Genomic DNA, 20,634 nt, shown 5'->3' with positions numbered 1-20,634 from the left:
AGAAGAGAGAATAGATTCAGGGATTAAAGGTTTTATCAAAAGAAAGCAGATGAAGAGTTCACTTCTGTCGTGATTAGAGGCGATTCTGGGAATGTCAAAAATATTTCTCGCATTGGCAGTGAGCCCTGTGGTAAGTATATTTTGAATAGAAAACAGCTCCATTTATTCATTTAAGCTTATGTTTAATAAATCTCTTGGGAAGTCATAAGGAGCAAGCTCTTTATGGTAAAAGCAAATCTCACTGCTAGAAGCCATACAATGAAGTAGAGAGAACACGAGGATGAGACAGATAATCAGGAGTTTTAGCTGCTTCTTCCTAATTTGCTGCTTGTCACATGTGTATCCTTAGGTAAATTATTTACTCAGCCTGGGTCTCAGTTTCTTCCTATGTGAAACAAGGCACTGGACAGTGCATAGCCTTCACTTTTGCTGTACATCAACATCCTTTCCTGGCGTTCAATGTGGCTCTTTCCAGATTTCCTTTCATGTATTCACCTCCCAGGGGCCTTATGTCTTTATGAGATATGGCTTCTCTCCGCTCTTGTAAATGACATTTATGAAGCAAGAGATACACATATAAATTTCTCATCTTTTTAATTACTTTTCCTACACTTTAAAAATGATATCTGGTAAAACTTTCTCTGTTGTAACCTTATCAGAGTCTTTCTTTGCTCTACTCAGAAAAGAAAGAGGTTATTAAAGTAAAGAAAGGTATTTAAGTTCGGTTTGTGAGGGAAATGTTTTACTTCCTTAAGAAAATTAACTCTAAAAGAATTGCAGTAGTGGCCAGTTAGTCACTGATAATGTGACAATGGCAAAACTAAATGTACTAATTTTTGTAAGGGCTAGAAATGTGTTAGCCTTGGTTGGCTATATAATACAGTATTATAATAATGAGACTCATTTCTTTCAGAGTAGCCTATTGTTGAGATTTTTTTATCTGTGGCTACACACACTCAACTAACTAATTAGGGCTTTAAATCCAAATTTGCCTATCAAATTGAGTAAGTAGAAAAATCTTATTAGTTATTTTTCTAAACAGTAAGTTCTACCGAAATGGTTATGTATTTACATAATTGCTTTTCAGTCGACGGACCAGGACCCATTAGAGTATCGTGAAATCAGTGTATTAGGTCAGCAGTAGCGGACCTATGGCATGCCTGCTGCTGTGGGCATCCAGAGCATCTCTGCAGTACATGGCATGCAAGCCCAAATCACCCCAGCAGCTGAGCGTCAGCTGTTATTTTTTCTAAACTAAAACCTCAGTATTCAGGTTTAATTGGAGTGTTGGCACTCTGCAATAAATAAGTGTGTTTTGGATTGTAGTTTGGGCACTTGGTCTTTAAAAGATTAGCATTCACTGTATTAGGTCATAGCTGGTATTTTCTTGTTAAGGAATTAACTTTATTTAGCTGAGCACAGTGTACATTCTAAAGCCTAATTGTATGCACTGTGTTTGTACTGTAGCCCCTTGTTAATTTATATAACTAAACAAAGCATTGTGAATGGGAGTGTTTTCATGAATGGTCAATCTTTCAAGAAAAAGTCTTTTCTGAATAATCCAGTATATCAATAAGAATAGATACAATTAGACCACACAGTTTGTTTCATTAAGTGATCATCCATAATCTATCATGCTTTATTTGATGCTTCCTTACAGTACAAATGTGTTGTTCACTGAATTCCTTTTAAGAGTATTTATAGGAGTTTTATGTAAAAAGTCCAGTTTTTAAAGTAAAATTTAAAACATTAAGTCCTTAGTTTATACCTTTTTCTTTTTATACTGACTCATTTGTGTATGCCAAACTTGTTCTAGTTTCTTCCAAAGCATTGAAAAAAATCATTTTTAAGTTTTCATTGATTTGTGGCAATATCTATATTCAACAATCAAATGCTATACTATTTCCTTTTAAGTGGCTATGCACTTAATTACTTTCACTTGTTTAGCAATGAATTAGTTTCAGAGGCGTATTTTGGTATTGAACCTATTGATAGTTGCAGCAAATACTGCATCAAGATTGTAATATATGTTTTCCAATCATAACACATAAAAAGTTTTCACATCTTCAAAGAAGCTCTCCATTTCTCCCCATAATATCATCTAATATCTTTCATAATTGTGAAATATCCCTCAAGTAGTTTTCTGTTCTCATTCATTTTTTCCAGTGCCGCTTCTAGTAAATACGAGGCAAAAGGAAGCTGTCATTAAAGAAGTTTCTGAATGTACACCAGCCATTCTTTGTTATTTTCAGCATCTGTCTTTGTCTTTTTCATTTCTATTTCATCTTCCATGTCCAATATTTCCTTGAGATCTGACGGTGAAACGTTCAAGCTTACCCTCCTAACATCAAAAGTAAATGAGACTGAATCTGTAATCGCAGAAATTGAAACAGCAGCATCTAAGCAGCTTCAGGGATTAGCACTGCAAAGTGAGCAGGTTCTAGAAGGAGCACAGAAGAAATTGTTTTTATCTAATGAAAAAGGGGAAGAGTTCACTATATTTGTGAAGGCTTTGGTCGAAGAGTTACAAAACGATGTCCATGTGATAAAGCAAATAAATTAGAGAGCTTTAAAAATGCAGAAAGACAGAGAAGCTTGTAAAGCTTCAACCTGTAAAGCTCAGACCTTGGCAGCTTCTATCCTGAACATAGCTAGTATTTTAAAAGAAAATAATATAGATTAAAATATAAATTTTCAGGGGATATCATAATAATGGTTAGAATTGGTTATGAAATTTTATTTATATAGAAAGAACATATATATGAGCATTTGTGTACTTGGTCACTATGTAAATTATTTCTCACTCTGGGTCTGGTCAAGAGAAGGTTAGGTTTCCTGGGAAACAACTGAGATGGAAATTTGTAAACAGAGAATTTATTGGGAAATTCAGTGCGGAAACAACACCTGTGAGGAGAGGCAAGCAGGGATAGGCCAGAGGAAGAAATTGAGCAGAAATATAATTACAGATGAGGTCTCAGCTGCTTGCTGTGGGGAGTTTGGACCTTGGATGGCCCTTCAGAGCAAGAGGGCAGAGGGAGTTTTGTATACACAACTTGATATTGGTTGTGGGATGCTCCTAGGGGAGGGGCATTGCTTTGAGTGAAGTAGTTCCTTTCATTGGACAAAAGTGGTTGCAGGAAGGACCTGTTCTGTGAGCTCATGGTGTCTCACACAGCTGGAGGGGAGTGTTCCTGTGCTGGTGAGGGAAGGGGTTGTAGATCTAGGTAGTAGCATTCACACAGCAGCTGCATAGCTCAAATCAGACTAAACTTTCTCCAGAGCAAGGGTTCTTCAGCAAATTTGAAATTTGGGGCTACATAAGTTATTGTGTGGGATTGTCCGGTGCGTTGTAAGGTGCAATAATGAATCTGACTCCATTTTTGATGATTGATCACTGACAATTTTAAGTCCCATCATCTCCAGTCTCCTTTGTCCCACATCTGAGCAAGCCCCAAGAAAGTTTTGTGCTTTTCTCTTGGTTCCAGTGAGTTCAAATCAGGAAATGACAGCCAGTGGGTAGGAATCTTCGTCTTACCTCATCTAACTATAATGAAATTCCAAAGCCATTTCTAACTGGCTTGGATACTATCCTATGGTTTCCAGAAAGCCTCATGATGTGATTCATAACCTTTTTTATACCTTTCTGGTGTGTGTATAGCATCATCAGTCTTGACACTGGAATCAAATTTTGGACATATGTTCAACAATATTCCTACCCTCTAAGCACTAAAATAGCATCGTATCTCCTGACCCAAAACTTTGACAACCAAACTGTCCCCAGATATTAAACAATGCTCTCGGGTGACAAAATTGCCCCTTCTTGAGAAACACTGTTCACGTTTATAAATGAACTTTTGCTAGATAGTCCATTGATATCATGATTTAAAGCCTAATGTTGTTTGCCACAAGTAATTTTGTATGATACCCAGAAACAAAACAAAACAAACTAACAAACAAAAAACACAACCTGTGGTAATTCTAAATTCACAGGACTTAACAGAATGGCAAACATAGTTTCACAGTTCTATCTGATGAATTAGGATGTCTGATTCTCTACTTCTAGTCTGGCTATGAAATCAGAGTAGGTGGTCTGGTAAACAGGATGGAGGCTGTAAACTTTATTTATGGGGCACATTAGTTCCCTCTTGGATGGCCTATAAAGTCATTTAGGCTCAGTAAAGTGGCATAATGTACATTTGCCTACCATTTAAAAAAATCCATTTTATGAAGTGGGAGTAAAACAGAATGGCTTAGTTGGATTTTGATCACTACAGTTTCAACCTTCCTTCTTAGGTATTATGATATTATAAAGACTAGAAACTACTACCTAGAACAAAAAACTAGAGGTGACTGAACTGGTGGGTGGCTTTAGAATGAGTAATTGGTGAGGTTGTTTTTGCTAACTGTTGGAGACTAGGGAGTCCCACACTTTATCTTGGTTGACTTAAGTTTTAGTTTTGTGCTTACACTAAATTATACAAGTTGAGATGAAGTAGAATTGGACTACACAATTCAGTCTCATCCTATAGTTATTTTCAAATATCTATTTAGAATACAACAATAAATCTCCCTCAGCTTTTATTCAGTCATTCAGTTATAGTAACCAACATTATTTTGGTGACTTGAGAGTTAGAAACCTTTTATTTGTATGATTTCATTAACTCCAAATTTTGAGTATATTTTTTATAAGTTAACTCATTTATTGAGAACTTGAGAAATAATGATAAGTTTTAAACTGTGTAAGTTTTAAACTTTGAATATTTTGGCTTGGTCAACCAAGTCTGGTTTTACTAAAGAAAATGTAAATTTCAGTGGGGGAAATTAATCATTCAATAGGCATCTGTTGCCTTTTTGCTGGACTTGGGTGGCAAGGGTACACTGGAGGGAAAAATCAGCTACTCATGTTCTTCAGCCTACTGAGAGGGTTGTCCTGATAGCCCATTCATAAGTTGAAAAATCTTAAGTTCTAATGCTTTTAGTACACTTAGCCCACTTAACATGGAAGATTAGGGGCACAGTGTACTGTACATTGTTCACTTGACTCTCCTAGTGCTCTTAGGGCTGATTAGTATCTGTGGCTCACAGTATCTGCCAGTATCAAGAAAGAAGATTGGACCATACATTGCTAGCCTAGGAAACAAATCAAAATCCAAAATTTGAAGTGTAATTATCTTTACTCACAGTCATAAAAAGTAACAAACAACAACAATAACAGCAGCAACAAAGACAACTCCTAATTCAAATCATGAACCATTTGTAAGACAGTGTATGTGTAAAGAAGGTGTTAAAGGTGAGACTTAGCATAAGCTGCTTAGTACAGTGACTTCTTGTCTAGGCAGGATTCTTTTGGTTGATGGTAATAGAGGCCTTTCTAAAGTTATAGCAAGAAAATTAGATGAAACTAAAATCTAGGTGTATATCTTGGAATCCATTGCTCAGCTTCATGGAATACAGATAGCTTTCAGAAACCAAGGTTGCCTTTGCTATCAAATTTCAACATCTATTTGCCTCTGTGTTAGGTTTCCTCCATTTTCCTGTGTTCTGTGCACTGCTTTCCCCTTGTAACTCCTAAGACTATAGAAGATCCAAAATACTGGACTAAGAGCAGGGGTTGGTATGACTTTCTCTTAATTTGCTAATTACTTCTCTAGAGTGCGAAAGCCAGATTTCTAGCAGAAGAATCTGGCTCAACCTGATGAATATGTCTACTCTTTGTCCTACCCCTTGTGGCTACTGGGCTATCTCCTCCAGTGCTGTGGATGGGGAAGCATAATAGCGGTGGTCTACTTTCTCTGACCATTGATTGTGATGGCCAGCTTGACTGGACTGAGAACTACCTAGAGGTTTTAGTAAAGCACACTTCTGGGTGTGACTGGGTAGGTCGTGGAGGCATAACCTTGTGTTCAGTATCTGGTTCCTGGCTCCTTCATCTCTGGCTCTGTTCCTCCACTCTGCTTCTTAGCAGAACCAAGCAGCTTTGCCTCACTCCTCCCTTCCACCACGATGTTCCTGCCTTGGAACCAGCTGATGATTGACTGGATACTGTAAAACCATGAACCAGATAAAGCTATTCTGCTTTTAAAGATGAGAGAATTAAGTACTGTGAAGTGATGTGTCCATGGTTATATAGAGCCAGTTACTAACTAATGGACAGCAGTGGAACTCAGTCTCCTTATTCCTCAATATGCAGGCCATATCACCTTTAAAAAAAGCACCAAATTTATGCATTCGTCATATCTCTCAGGCATCTCTCCCTTATTGAAGGAAGAAGGAACACTCATGAATTCGGAGATTCAGGCAAAGTGTGATCTGTAAGTCACAGAAATACATCTAGGTTTCCCACATTACTATTTAATGATCCAGTAGGTTATCAGTTTGATTTCTTTTAAACAATTTTATTGAGGTATAATTTATATACTATAAAATGCATTAATTTCAAGAGTAGAAGTCAATGAATTTAAACTACATCTGTAGAGTTTCTCACTCACTACCACAATCTAGTTTCAGTATATTTTCATCACCTCATGTCCAATTACAGTTACTCTGTATGTAGAAGTCAGTGAATTTAAACTACATCTGTAGAGTTTCGCACTCACTACCACAATCTAGTTTCAGTATATTTCCATCACCTCATGTCCAATTACAGTTACTCTGTATTTGTACACCAAATCCACAGCTATCACAGTTCTATTTTCTATTTATATGTTTGCCTTTTGAATATTTCTCTAAAAAGGAATAAGTGCTTGTGTTTTCCTTCTTTCAAAAGTGCTAATATCTTCTGCATTCATTTGTGGTGTAGCATGTATCAATAGTTAGTTCATTTTTGTTACTGAATAATATTCCATTGTACTAATATATTGCTTTCAATCTCTCTATTTACTAGTTAATGGATGTTTGATCGCTTCCACTTTGGGGGTGTTGTGAATAATGCTGCTGTGAATATTATTATTTTCATTTGTGATTGTGAGATATATATATATATATAGAACAAAGATGCTTATTCTTAATTGTATTAGGAATAAACTAGGATATCCTGGGAAAACTGGAATTTGGGGTCACCATAGTCATTGGAATGAATATGCTATAGATAGAAAAGCTGTGAGCAAAATCCCAAATCTGGGAAAGGAAACCATTTAAGGGAGTAGTTTATGAAGTGATGCTGTGATATGTACCAGTGCTGTTAACCTTAGGGGACATATCTGATGGGCTTTGTCCTCTCCCATGTTGATGGGTCATGAGTCCAATTCTGCCTTTCATTTGAGGATCTTGGGAAACATGAGAAAGAAGATGGGAAATCTGGGTAATCAGAGGCCATTAAGTTGGACCACAGGGTTAATCACTTAGTCATCTTCCAACTCATTTTCTTTCTCTAGATGGGATCCTTCCACCACGTTAAGTAGTAACTCTTCCTATAATCTAAGTTTTCTGTCTAATCCATTCTCCCTCTTCTTAACCCAGTTTTATCTCTTTTTGCAGAAGAGCGAACTGCAAGTTTTTCCATCTCCAACTTCTGCCAACTAATTATTTAATATTTGTTTCCAATCTAATATGAGCTGAGGGATAAAGGTGATTTATAACATTGTCACACAATTAGGGCAGTGGTGACAGGACTGGAAAACCTCATGAATGAGGAACACAGTTGTTTTCATAATGATTCCTGTGGTCCCTGCAGTCCATTTTCAAAATATAGAATCTCAAAGAAATAGAGAAATTAACCTTTATCAAGGATATACAAAACACATGGTAAAAGAACTGGATGTTCACTAGAGTTACAACAGAAGAGTCTAGAATGCAAGACAGTCAAAGGGATTATTAATGAATGAAAAAATGGTACTGAGAAAGTTTAAATATGCTTTTGTTCAGAAGAGGTTCTGCCATCGAACTAGCAGTACTAAAATTGTGAGCCTAGTTTATAGAGTATTTAATATGGGAGAATTTAAGCTGGTTTTTTCTACAGAAGCTGCACAAAACCACCTAGATTCCTACCACTTGACCTTCATCTTGGCAACAGTCATAGTTCATCAGTTCTTTTGCTAGAAGGATTCTATAAGCTCTTCCCATGAAACATCAAGAGGAAAAAATGCATGTGAGAAGCCAGGGTGGGGATGTATATACGTGGGATTTGATCCAAGATATTGTCTGGAAGTTAAAAGCCTTCTAAAATTATGACCTAAGGATACTTCAGTTAGTTTCCCATCTATCAATGTTTCACCGTGCATAGTAAAATATAATGATTCTAAGATTTCCAAAGCCTGTATAACCTTCTAATGTCACTATAAAATATTAATATTAAGTAGCTTTAAACTAAAGTAGAAGTTTGGTTTCATGTGCTTCCAAGGGAATTAACAAAGATGCCATCACAATAAACTGGCAACATTTCAAGATACCACACAAGAGCTTCAGAGTGAACAGAGTTATCTTCATGCACAATAAGTTAATTAAAGGGACTTGGTTAATTTAGGTTTTTCATTGTAATTATATGTCAAAATATACTCTGAAATTTGAAAATAAAATTATGATTTGATTTTCTTTTTTCTCTAGTAAATGTTTTTTTAAATTCATTTTTTATTGGTACATTTTAGGCATACAGTATGATGACATTCATCATTGGGAATTTGTACCTTTACATGATCTTATTTTTTCCACAAGTCCCTGCTCTCCCTTTAACCCCTCCACCTCTTCCTATTTACAAAGACTTTGTTTATGTTTTTTCCTTCTCTCATATTTTTTCCTTTCCCTTGTACCCCTTACCCCTCCCATCTCCCCTTCCACTTCCCCTTTCGACCTTTTCTTCCCATTTCCCATTTATCTATGATACAAAGTCAAAGTATGATTTGGCTTTCAACCATAATCTACATGGTGAAAACAATATTATTAGACACTGATATTTTCCTTCAAATGATGTTCCTATGAAACCATTCAATACATTGGAATCATTATTATGTTAAAATAGAATGACTGTTGAGTGTCTGTCAAAAATCATTGATCTATGGGAATTTAGCTCAGTGGCACCAAAGCCTGCCTTGCATGCACCAGGTCTTGAGTTCAATCCCTGATTATGATGCTGCATTAGCTATAGTTTATTTAAAGTGACAGGATACAACTGGTCCTACAAAGAACTTATTAGGATGATTAGCCAACAAGAAATGAATAAATCCATTATACTACTATAATTTGCAGAGTAAAGTCTGTCTTTGTTTCCTAGAGATTATAGACTTTTTACTAAATGAAGAGCACCAAGTTTCATCTCATCCAAAATCATACTTTATCAGTGAAGACACTGGAGGTCACTTAAGTGATTTAACCAATTTCACACAGCTAATCAACAGTTGACCTAGAACTAAAACCAATATGACAGGTAAAAACGATGAATACTAACAGGAATTATTGTTCTTTAAAGAGTATTGCTATTAGCACGAATTGCTGGTAGAACCCTTTGTAGAAAGATGTGTTTGTTTTAGTGATATATGAACAAGTATCTCTCTACCATTTACAACTTTGGCCGTATAACTAAATCACAGTGCCATGATTCATTTGCTGTTAAACAGATAGTTTCAGCCATGGTTCCTTTATAGGGTTGTTGTGAAGAACAAATGAAGAGGATATTTGTTCTGTACGTTATTAGTCACTTACATGTTTATATTGTACTAATGATAGCCTATACATAAGTTTGATTTGGTTCTGCCTGTAAGGTTTGCCAGGCAGCTGAGGAAGTATGATTTGTTTGTCTTTTCCACCGGAGTGTAACATGTGCTCATTGCTATATCTCCAGGTACCAGCACAGTGTTAGGCATACGGTCAATATTCAATAACTACTAAGTAAGTAAATGAATAAAAGGCCAATTGAACACATAGAAATAACTGTATTATAAAATTAGAAGTAAGAGGAATAGAATTACAGTGAATTGAATAATTTGGGTGTTTGTAGGTCACTGTTAGGTTCCAAAGAACCTAAGAGAGTCGAGTTCACATAAACTGAGCCAAGTTTAAAACACCAGAAGTGTTGAGTCTGAGGCCCAAACCTAACACTGTACCAATTTCTTGATTTCAGTCAAACCATGGTAATGCTGAGTGTTTTATCTGTAAGAGAGGTTAGGCTACAGAGACCCCGGGGGCTGATAGAAATTGTGCCAGTCCAGAAAACACAAGCTCTGTTTGGAAAGGATCACCCCTTCTCTGTCTAGCAGATTGTTTCCACTCAAGGAGGGCCTAGTACTGTTTGATCTTTCACAGTTTCAAAAAACCCCAGAGATTTCAACTTTTGGAATTTTCATGTTAGCAACAAATTCAAAATTAAAACGAACAAACAAAAATATGACACCACCATGAAAGTCAAACAAGTCTTTCTCTGGACCAGATCTGCTTACCTCTAGACTGAACGTCTTAAAAGATTTTAGCAACCAGAGATTTGCTTATGCTGCATTTCCTAAAGTAAGATTACCAAGACTAGGGAATGATGTTATTAATTTTGGAGTGACCTCTGATTTTCCACAGTGTATATCTTGGTCAACTTTTGCTTACAGGGTTTGGTGCTGTCCGTTTTCCATAGAGGTATTGTCTGTATTACCACAATATAGATGTTCCCTGGAATATTTGAGAGCTGATTAATATTTGAAAACCATGCTAGGAACTGGAATTGCTGTGACCCACAGAAAGACAAAAACAGAATTTGTCTTGATCAGGGTTTTCTTTTCAGTTGGTCTTGCAGAATCTTTTTATGAATTTTTTTCCCAAAGAGTATGCCCTTAATTGAATGTCAATAGTTTAGAACAGACGGGGAGAGGTTCTTGGCTTTCCCATCATACATTTCTCCTTCCAGTCTCTGTATCCATTTTCAGCAAGCTACCTATTTTAGAATAGTAAATGTCTTTTATTATTGCTGACATAGATCTTCAGAAGTTTTTTTCCTCACATTTGCACCATGTGGATTGATTTCTTTTATGTTTATTCAGCTAAACTTGCACGCTTGAGAGAAACTGAAATGATATGCCATTTGTCATTTTACCTGGTCATGTCTTTGAATAATGCCTGCTACTTTTTTATTGAATATTTGAAAAATAATTTATTTATGGAATTTATCTGAAAACAGCCTAGCAGCATATTACAGAAACTTCTATCCATTGACCTTAAGCGGCTCTTCTCCCTGTTTTGTATGATGTACTTTTTTTTTCCTCCAAGTCCATTTCTTTATTGGTACATTCTAGATATATAGTACAGTTACATTCATCATTGGGCTCTTGTACCTTTTTACATGATGTATCTTGGTTCTTATTTTTTCCCCATTCCCCTTTGCCCCCTCCACCTTTCCCTATTTACAAATACTTTGTTTCCATTTTTTTCCTTTTCTCTTATTTTTCTTTTCCCTTTGTACCTTTTCCCTACCCCTCCCACTGCCCCTACATGTTTAGACCTTTTTTCCTATTACACAATATCAATATGGAGATAACCTTAAACAAATAAGATTAGAAGTCCCATTTGACCCAGCTATTCCTCTGCTGAGTATCTTCCCAAAAGAATTAAAAGAATCATGCCACAATTGTATATGCTTACCATGTTTATAGTATAGTGGCACAGTTTGTAATAGCTAAAACTTGGAAACAGCTTAATTGTCCATAAACTGGAGACTGGATAAAGATTTTTTTAATAAAATGGAGGACTAATCAGCCATAAAGAATGAGAAACTAGAGACATTTATAGCTAAATGGATACACATTGAGGACATACTGTTAAGTGAAATTAGTAGGACACACCTATAAATACTGAATAGTTTCTTTGATATGATAAACAAGAATCAAAGTGTCTGATGTACTTATTATGGAGAAGGACTTCAAAACTTTCCTTTTCAGGCTGGGGATTTAGCTCAGTGGTTCCACCACCTGTCTCACAAGCACAAGGACTGAAGCTCAATCCCTGATACTAAAAAAAAAAAAGAAAATCTTTTCCTTCCTGTCCCATAGTCTGCCGTCAGTCATTAATCTTCATGGCAGATTTACTCTGGATAATTTGAATTTAAAATTTTGAATTTAAAAAAAGTTAGTGTGGAATAATCTGGTACAAGAGTTTGACTGTATAATCTGACTTTGATCTATTTCCATCTATAAAAATGGCAATCAAAATAGTATCACCACATGGGAATATTTTAAGAATTAAATATAATAATGAAGTATATATAATTTACACCAGAACTGTGAATTATTATTTTTATTATATTGTTAGAATAGCATTAGGCTACAAAGTAGTATTTCACTAAAATTTAAGGAATAATATTTTAATTGCACGGTCTAGTTTTCCAAAAATTCTACCTTTCCTCCCTTGCTTTCTTCCATTATCTTCTCTCCCTGTTCTGTCTTTCTATCTCTTGAATTTGTTCATTGACTATCTTAGTACCTACTATGTACCAGATACTGGATAAGAGACTGAGGAAACAGTGATGATCAAAAGAGGCTGTGTCTCAACTCTTAAGAGTTTGTAGGGTGCGAGGCTGTAAGTAAAAGGACCAATTAATCCAACAAGCTTATGAATGTACAATTACAAACTGTGGCAGCTAAGCAACATTCATGAGCACCCTCAATTTCCTTTTGCTTGAAGAATTGTGAATGATAATAGTATTATCAATATGTGCAAGGTGTTTATCTCTTGCAAAACACTTGTGCTTACTTTTATTTGAAGTTAATAGTGGTAATGTCATGTAGATATTATTAATTCCCACTTCCCAGATGAAGAAGCTGAAAAATTACATGACTTATTTAGGTTCATACAGCAATCTTATTAAAAGATTCAAGGTAGAATCTTTTATTTCCAAACTCTATGCTCTATATACTTTCTAATTGTTTGCAAAATCAGAATTTCTGAAATTATCTGATTCACTTGGAAGCTTCTAAAAGTGACTGTGCTTCTCAAAAGTTATATGAAAGTGGTGTTTTTGAGCTCAAGCTCTGTGCCACAATCCTTGAGCAGACTACTTAACTAACTGAACTTTATTATTTATTTATTTATTTTGGTACCAGGGATTGAACTTGGGTTCTTGTGTTTGCAAGGCAGGCCACCTAACTGCTGAGCTAAATCCCCAGCCCTTAACTAGCTGAACTTTACATGGTGGTTCTAATCCCAGCCAGTTCCCTTAAGAGCACGTTCTGGATGCCAGGGAAGGTCACTGAAATTGCATCCCTAATTTAACAAGATCACTACTGCTCTTAGGAAAATCTACTTGAAATTCAGAAAAATTATCTGGATTTTTTTCCCCACTAACCTCAGTAGCCAGCTTATGTGTCAGAAGTCCTGTTGTTTCCACTCCCACCAGTTTGGGTTTCTCTCAATTTACAAAGACAAAAAGACATATAGTAGAAAACACACAAATTTTTTTTTTTCAGTAGAGTCAGAATTCTTAGAACATCTAAGAGCAGAATTATAAAGCTGCCAACCAGGACTTTATTGAGTAGAAGAATTAAATTCTTCCAGATGTGTGGGCCTGTGCATCCCTGGACACTGTAAAGCCTATGATGGCCTAATTTTTCAGGACATGGGAGTGAAAACTGGTCATCACACCTGGGATACATGAATAGACAACTACTTGGAGAAATTTTGCATGTACACCCCTTGAAGGTGCAACTTTAGTCTATCATATTGTCTTGCTTCCTTGAAGGTAAATATAACTCTAAAAGTGATTCCACTTTATCACGCTAAAGAGGATGATCAGCAGTCATGGAACATAGGGCAGCCCCAGTAAGAACTTATCTCACAGATCAACCCTCAACATGCTCCAGCTCCATCTTTGAGATTGTCTAGTGTTACAAAAGCCTTCATATGAAAGCTTACTTTCCATCTTTGATTCTAATAAGTACCCTCAACAAACAATAAATTTTGTCTTTACTTCTGACAAACTTTTTCATGAGTCATTATGGAAAAAAATATGACTCTCAGTTTTGGCAAAACATGAGAGTAGAAAGGCTCATGACATTATCAGTTTGAGAGAACTTTAGATCATTGACTTCATTTATTAAAAAGGAAAGTGGGGCATTGTGGTAGGCAGAACATTGGTCCTCCAAAGATATCCATGTCCTAATCTCCAGAACCTCTGAAGATGTTGCCTCGCTTGATAAATGAGTTTGCTGATGTAATTAAGCCTAAGGACATACAAATGGGGAGAGTATCCTTTATTACCATGATGTGCCCAGACTAATCATATAAGAAAAAATAAGAAATTCAGAAGAGTAGGTCAGAGAGACACAATGTTAGAATAGCACCTGTGGTTATTGGCTTTGAAAATGGAAGAAAGGGACTATGAGCCCAAAACTATAAAGGCCTGTGAGTATTAAAAATGGTCCTCTGCTTGCAGGGGACAAGAGAACAAGAACCATGGTTTTACAACAGCAAGGAACTCAATTCTGATAACAATCTGATTGAGTGTGGTATATATTCTCCAGAACAGAGCATTAAGAAAGAGAGAGAACCCTACCTTGACTTCAGGTCAGTGAGTCCCATGTTGGATTTCGGACCACAGAAATGTCTGAAAAGACATTTTTGTCATTTAAAGCTGCTTAATGAGTATCACTTTGTTACAGCAGCAGTGGGAAACAAATATAAGCTGAGAAAGGGAAAGAGATTTGACTGATGTCACATTCCTAATGTATGAGTACATGTGGGAGCTATAGTCAGGACTTTTTGGACTACCTGTTGATGTAGGCATTGTCCACCTATAGAACCTCAATCAATTTATAATATATCTAGGTTCTTTCTCTTATCCTGGTTATCATCCCTTAAGCATATCTGAAATAATCCTTCTTCCAAATTAGACTCTTTTTTGTCATCTCTCTCAAAGTCTCGAATAGAAACTGCACGAAGACAAAGACTCAGTTTTCTTTGTTCACTATTTTATATTTCCCCCTATAATGGTGGACTAGTAAATTATGGCTTAATAAAATTTGTTAAATGAATGAGAAAAATGAGTAAATGTGTAAATGAATGAACACTATTCAAAAATCAATGAGAATATACTGTTAAGGTAAAGGAATTAATATATTTTGGCTGAAATTTCTCATTTTAAAAATGGTAAAACCTAAGACTTAGGTCACAGACCCAATTCTTAGCAAATCTGGAATAGTGCCTAAGTCTTCTGACCATCTCACTGGCACATTTCTGCTTTTCATTTAAGTGCACCAAAAGGTTACATTTTAACAGCAAAATGCAACTAAAGGATACTGATCAACCAAAAGGTAAAAAATTGGAACTGACACTATCTGGGTGTATACATTTCCAGAAACACTCAGGGGCAGTGCCTGTCCTAAAATGGTTTACTTTTGAAATATTTCTTATTAGATCAGATGGATTCCACACAAGCAAACGCTTTCATTCCTTCTTGAATAGAGTCTATAAAAAAATTTAGAATGAAAAGGCTTGGTCTGTCAGGTTTCCTGATTATGCTGGTCTGGGTTAAAACCAGTTGGCTGTCTGGACTCCAAACTCATTCATTTGTTGACTCAGTTTCTTTTTTACTTTTATACACCCATCATCCAATCTTTTAATTAGTATATTCATATGTTTTATTAAAATATCTCTTTAAAAATGCAGAATATAAAATTGGAATTAAGCAATTTCATTTCTCATCTACCAGTTTCATCACTGAATATCCACTGAGAGTTCTCCATGGACAAGAGCAGAGATGCTAGCTTTGAGGTGACATACAGGCTTGGACCAAGGACATCTGTGGCCATCAGGGAAAGAAGTGCAGTGAGCCAGCCCCTGGAAAGAATCATAAGGTACCAATGCCTGGGAGGCCGGCCACAGGCTGACTTGTGGCTTGCATTCCTTCACTTACTTGGGGTGTGCTTTTCTGCTGGAAACGTTTTCCTGAGTAATAAATCCTTCCTCATTCTTCACACACGGGCTACATCTCCTGCTCTTCCCTGAATGAAGCGTTGGTTTTCTCATCGAGGACAAGGATGAGCAAACCAGATCTCTTAAAACTGAAACCTCAACAGACCAACAGAATCAAGGGAAAGACAGGTAAAATATCAATTTCTAGCCAGGAGTGACTGGAGCTTTGTTGGATTTCTCTCTTTTCTTGTCTTGCCTTGCCATTTCTACTTCTGCCTGGTAGTACCTTCTACAAGGCCAAAAGGGCAAAGTCAGATAGGGCTCCTGGGCTGTCTGCAAGCACAGCCCATGCCCAGTCTGCTGGCATTTATCAGAGTGGACTTGCTGACTGCTTCACCTTAGCATCCCTCAGCCTCCTGCCTGCAGAGAGAGAGGAAACAGCAAGCATACTTGCGCTCCCACGGGTGAATGCCACAAATCAAATTGTCGTTGCTTCATAAGTCTGACCTGGAAGTCACTCCCATGAGACAACCACTTTCCAAAAGAGCTTTTTCTGTTCTGACAAAACCCATGAGGCAACTATTTTGTGAAGAGATTGAATCTAGTCTTCCCTTCAGGAAGAAAAGCTGCAGAATTATACTCTGGGCAGCGTTGATGCCACCACCAAGCAGCAAGAGACTTGGAATTCTGATTTTATTTCTGCTGTTGACCAGATGAGCCCCCTTAATAAAATATATTAACCTCTCTGGGCTCTAGTTTTTCAAATTATAACTGAGTGAGAGCGGAAATTGAAATGACAAAATGGAGGCTTGAGTGTCTGAGTTTAATTGCACATATATTTATTTGCTTTCTCTGTGCAATTCTTTTTTTTTTAAAGCCAATTTTTTTTTTCAGTACTGAAAACTGAACTCAGGACCTTGTGCATGCCAGGCAGTTGTGGCACTACTGAACTACATCCCCATCCCCTAAAGCAAAATGTTTTGATGTCTTTAGTTGAGGCAGTTACCAGCCAGTCCCTCCTGCTCCATTTTGATTAAATTGTTTTACTCATTTATCTTACTTATTGCATCCCTGAGGCATTTCATTTTGCAACTGCTCGACTAGATGATCTGAAGTTTATTACTGATTTAAATGGTTTATGATTTCCTGGCCTTAAGTTGTGTGATTGAACAAAACAATGAGAAATAATGTGTTTACCTAGACTCTATATTAGAGAGGTCTAACAACTGTCCGTAGGTCATGTGTCCACAGATTTCCATGCACAGTGGTTCCATTATTACCAGTAACTCTGTCTTTGGTAACACTTTGGTGAATGATTTGATGCCTCATGAAAGAGGCATGCTGAGTGGTGCCTAAGCAAGGCAAGTGAATATGCCAATTCAAAGTCTTGGCCTCAAGGAGCCTGGTATGATTTCACTTGCTGTCTCTGAACCTGGACAGCTTTCGTAGGAATAAGCCTCAGTCAGCTTGCTAGATGATGAGGAATGGGTGGCCTAGTTCCCCAACTCACCCCAAGCGACAGCCTCTACCCCTAGCAGCACAGTCGCCATCCTGACCAGTAGCTACTGCTGATGCACGAGGAAGCCCAGACCATGCTACACTAACCTTCCTAGATGATCGTGCCCCAAATGGTTGCACAAAAATCTTAAACTGCTTAACTTGCAGTGACTGTTTTGAAGCACTGAGCTTTGGGATGTTTTGTTACATACCAGAAACTGATATGGACTCATATGTTCAGTTCATTTCCACAAACACTGAGTAAGAACCATGAGAAAATAGAGATTAGTAAGATGCTATCTCTGCTCCCATGGACATACAGTTTATTTGGAAAATAAGAAAAATATGGATATATTAATGGGAAATGAGGTAAAATAAAGAAAGGCCAGTCGAGGCTATGGGCATTTAGATCGGAAGATCAAAAGAACTAAGATGTGCCGTGACGTGCACATGACATATTCACGTGCCAACTCCCCACAATAAATATAATCAGGAGCTGCAAACATGTACTAATAAAAATAATTAAAAAAAAGAAAAAAGGCTTAGTAAGCAAGGTGCCAAAGTGGATATTAATGTGTAGAATTTGCACAGGTGAAGCCTTTAAGAGGTAAGGTCAGCTGGGAGCCCTCGGGTCTTGAGGATATGTCCTTGAAGACCTCCCTACTGTCCCTTGGGACCTCAGCCTCTCCATTCTCTCTCCTGCTTCCCAGCTATGAAGTGAGTCATTTCGCTCCACCATCCACCTCCACCGTGCTGTGCTGCTTCACCACAACCTCGGAAGCAGTGAGGCCAATTTGATCACGGGCTGAACTTCTGGAACTGTGAGTCAAAACCAAACTTTTCTATTTATAAGTCAGTTATCTTAGATTTTTTTTTCTCTCATTGAGTTTATTGGTACGTTTTGGGTATACAGTACAGTAACATTCATCATTGGGATCTTGTACCTTTACATGACGGGTTTTGGTTCTCATTTTTTTCCCCTTGTACCTTCCCTCCCTTCACCCCTCCTCTCCTCCCCCTTTACAAACACTTCATTTCCATTTTTTCATTTTCTTATATTTTTTCTTTTCCCTTATTACCTTTCTCCTACCCTTCCCACTTTCCCTACATCCTTAGCCCTTTTCTTCCTATTTCATATTGCCCATTATATCATTAGGATCTTATGTACTATTATAGTCTCATCACTCCTCTTCAATATAGTTCTGGAAACATTAGCCACAGCAATTAGACAAGAGAAAGAAATTAAAGCAATAAAATAGGAAAGGAAGAAGTGAAACTGTCATTATTTGCTGATGATATGATACGCTACATTGAAGACCCAAAAAACTCCACCAGAAGACTCCTAGACTTAATTGACACTTTCAGCAGAGTAGCTGGATACAAGGTCAACACTCAAAATTCAGTAGCCTTCTTGTATACAAATAACAGACTTACTGAGAGAGGAATTAGGGAAACAATTCCTTTCACAATAGCATCCAAAAAAATGAAGTCTCTAGGAATCAATTTAACGAAAGAAGCAAAAAACCTTTACACTGAAAACTATAGCACTCTGAAAAAAGAGATCGAAGAAAATGTAAGAAAATGGAAAGATATCCTCTGCTCCTGGGTAGGAAGAATCAGCATAGTGAAAATGGCCATACTGCCAGTTATCTTAGATTTTTTAAAAACAGTAACAGAAAGCTAACAGAGGCATCAATACATTTTCTAGGGATAACTAAGAAATATATGCGATATTTTGTAGATTTCTATAGCTGAAGGTGAGGAGGAAAATGTTCTTGAAAATATAGCAAGAATTTTTGGCAGGAAATGTGCTGCTGATCTGGGTTAGATGAGAATTATCACATGGTGAATGAAGTTTCAAATAGTGTAAAGTCTGTCTATTATGTTTATCTCCACATTCTTACAGTTTGGCAGATGAATTAATCTTCTGATTTAAGTACCCTTTGGGAATAATTTTTCTTTCTCTAAGAAATGACCACATTTGCAATTTATAGTATGTTAAACATATTAAACAGTGCCCTTACTTTTTTGCCTGTGTACAGAGAAAGCTGAGAAAATAATTTAAACACCTCATTCATAATAAAAGACATTGTTACGTGATTTACAACTGTTCAAAAGGGCATAAATTAAATCCCTCTGCAGGACTGGCAAGCCGCCTCCCTTGAGATCTTAGAGACTAAGATTGAATATTTTCTGGAAAGTTTTCCATAGACATTCAACCCTGTAAAGTGTTTCATGGTCGTGATCATTGTGATATGTCAACTTGACTTGAATAAGATCTGCTTAGCAGATTAAAAAATTCTAGGTCTACCTGCAGATGACTGACATGTAGGCCACCTCAGATGTGGATGGCAGCAACAAATGGGCTTGTATCTTGGAAAAAATAAAAAGAGAAAGAAGAAGGAAGTGTTTCCTTTGTGGAGAAGTTGTGGTGTTTGCCATTGCCTTTGGATATTGGTCTTCAGTTCTTTCAGTCTTTGAGGGCAGACTCTTCCGCCTTCAGACAGGGGGTCTCCCTGGTGACTGCAATGTGCTTACAGGCCTTCAGTCTTCAACTACTTGATCCTCTGACCGTCCTAGGCATGGATGACCATGGCTTGTTCTACCTCTGTTTTTGCAGACAGCCATTGGGTCTCTTTGGCTTCTTAGCCTATAAGCCTGCCTAATAAAACCCTTTGTATAATTGTACATGCATTTTATATTGATTCTGTTCCTCTAGAGAACCCTAACTAATATAGTGGTCAGATATGTTGAGCAAATGATGTATATTATATGCTTCTCATGGAAATTTTTAATTTTAATTTGCAGATGTTTGGAGCTATTCTTACTTCTATGGGTTTTTGTTTTTTTTCAGGTAGGGTCTCACTATGTAGTCCAGGATGGCACTGAACTCAGTATGTAGCAGAGGCTGGCCTCCAACTTGCAGCAATCCTTCTGCCTCAGCTTCCAGAGGGCTAGCATTACAGGCCTGCGCTACCACCACAGAAATTCTTACTTTTTAAAAAACAATTTAATACCAGTTATTCTCCAGGAACAAGTAGAACATCTTGGCAAACTTTGATCTAATCTGAGTTTTCCTTTGCCAGAAGAAGGAATCAAATAGAAGCTGTAATGGTTCATTTAAGTGTCAGCTTGACTGAGTCAAGGAGTACTCAGATACTTGATTGAATTTTATTTCTGGGGATGTCTATACGGATGTTTCCGGACAAGGTTGGCATTTGAATTGGTAGCCTGAGTATAACATATTGCCCTCTCCAGTGTGGGTGGCATCCTCCAGTTCATTGAGGACCTAAACATAACAAAATGCAGAAAAAGAGAGAATGT

At 37.0% G+C, this 20,634-nt stretch overlaps 1 long non-coding RNA gene across 1 annotated transcript in view; it reads left to right on the top strand.

Moving 5' to 3' along the window:
* LOC117283619 overlaps positions 1-18,112 on the top strand; it is a 47,426-nt gene extending 29,314 nt beyond the window's left edge. Inside the window, exons 2-3 of the long non-coding RNA XR_004514647.1 lie at positions 15,611-15,755; positions 18,021-18,112. This is a non-coding gene — a long non-coding RNA (uncharacterized LOC117283619). The remainder of the gene's footprint in view (positions 1-15,610; positions 15,756-18,020) is intronic.
* Positions 18,113-20,634: the final 2,522 nt, after the last annotated feature.

Source organism: Fukomys damarensis, unplaced genomic scaffold (assembly GCF_012274545.1).
Source record: "Fukomys damarensis isolate Sample0158 unplaced genomic scaffold, DMR_v1.0_HiC HiC_scaffold_28, whole genome shotgun sequence".
In the NCBI taxonomy this organism is placed as follows: Eukaryota; Metazoa; Chordata; class Mammalia; order Rodentia; family Bathyergidae; genus Fukomys; species Fukomys damarensis.
This window is presented reverse-complemented; position numbering and strand designations above follow the sequence as displayed.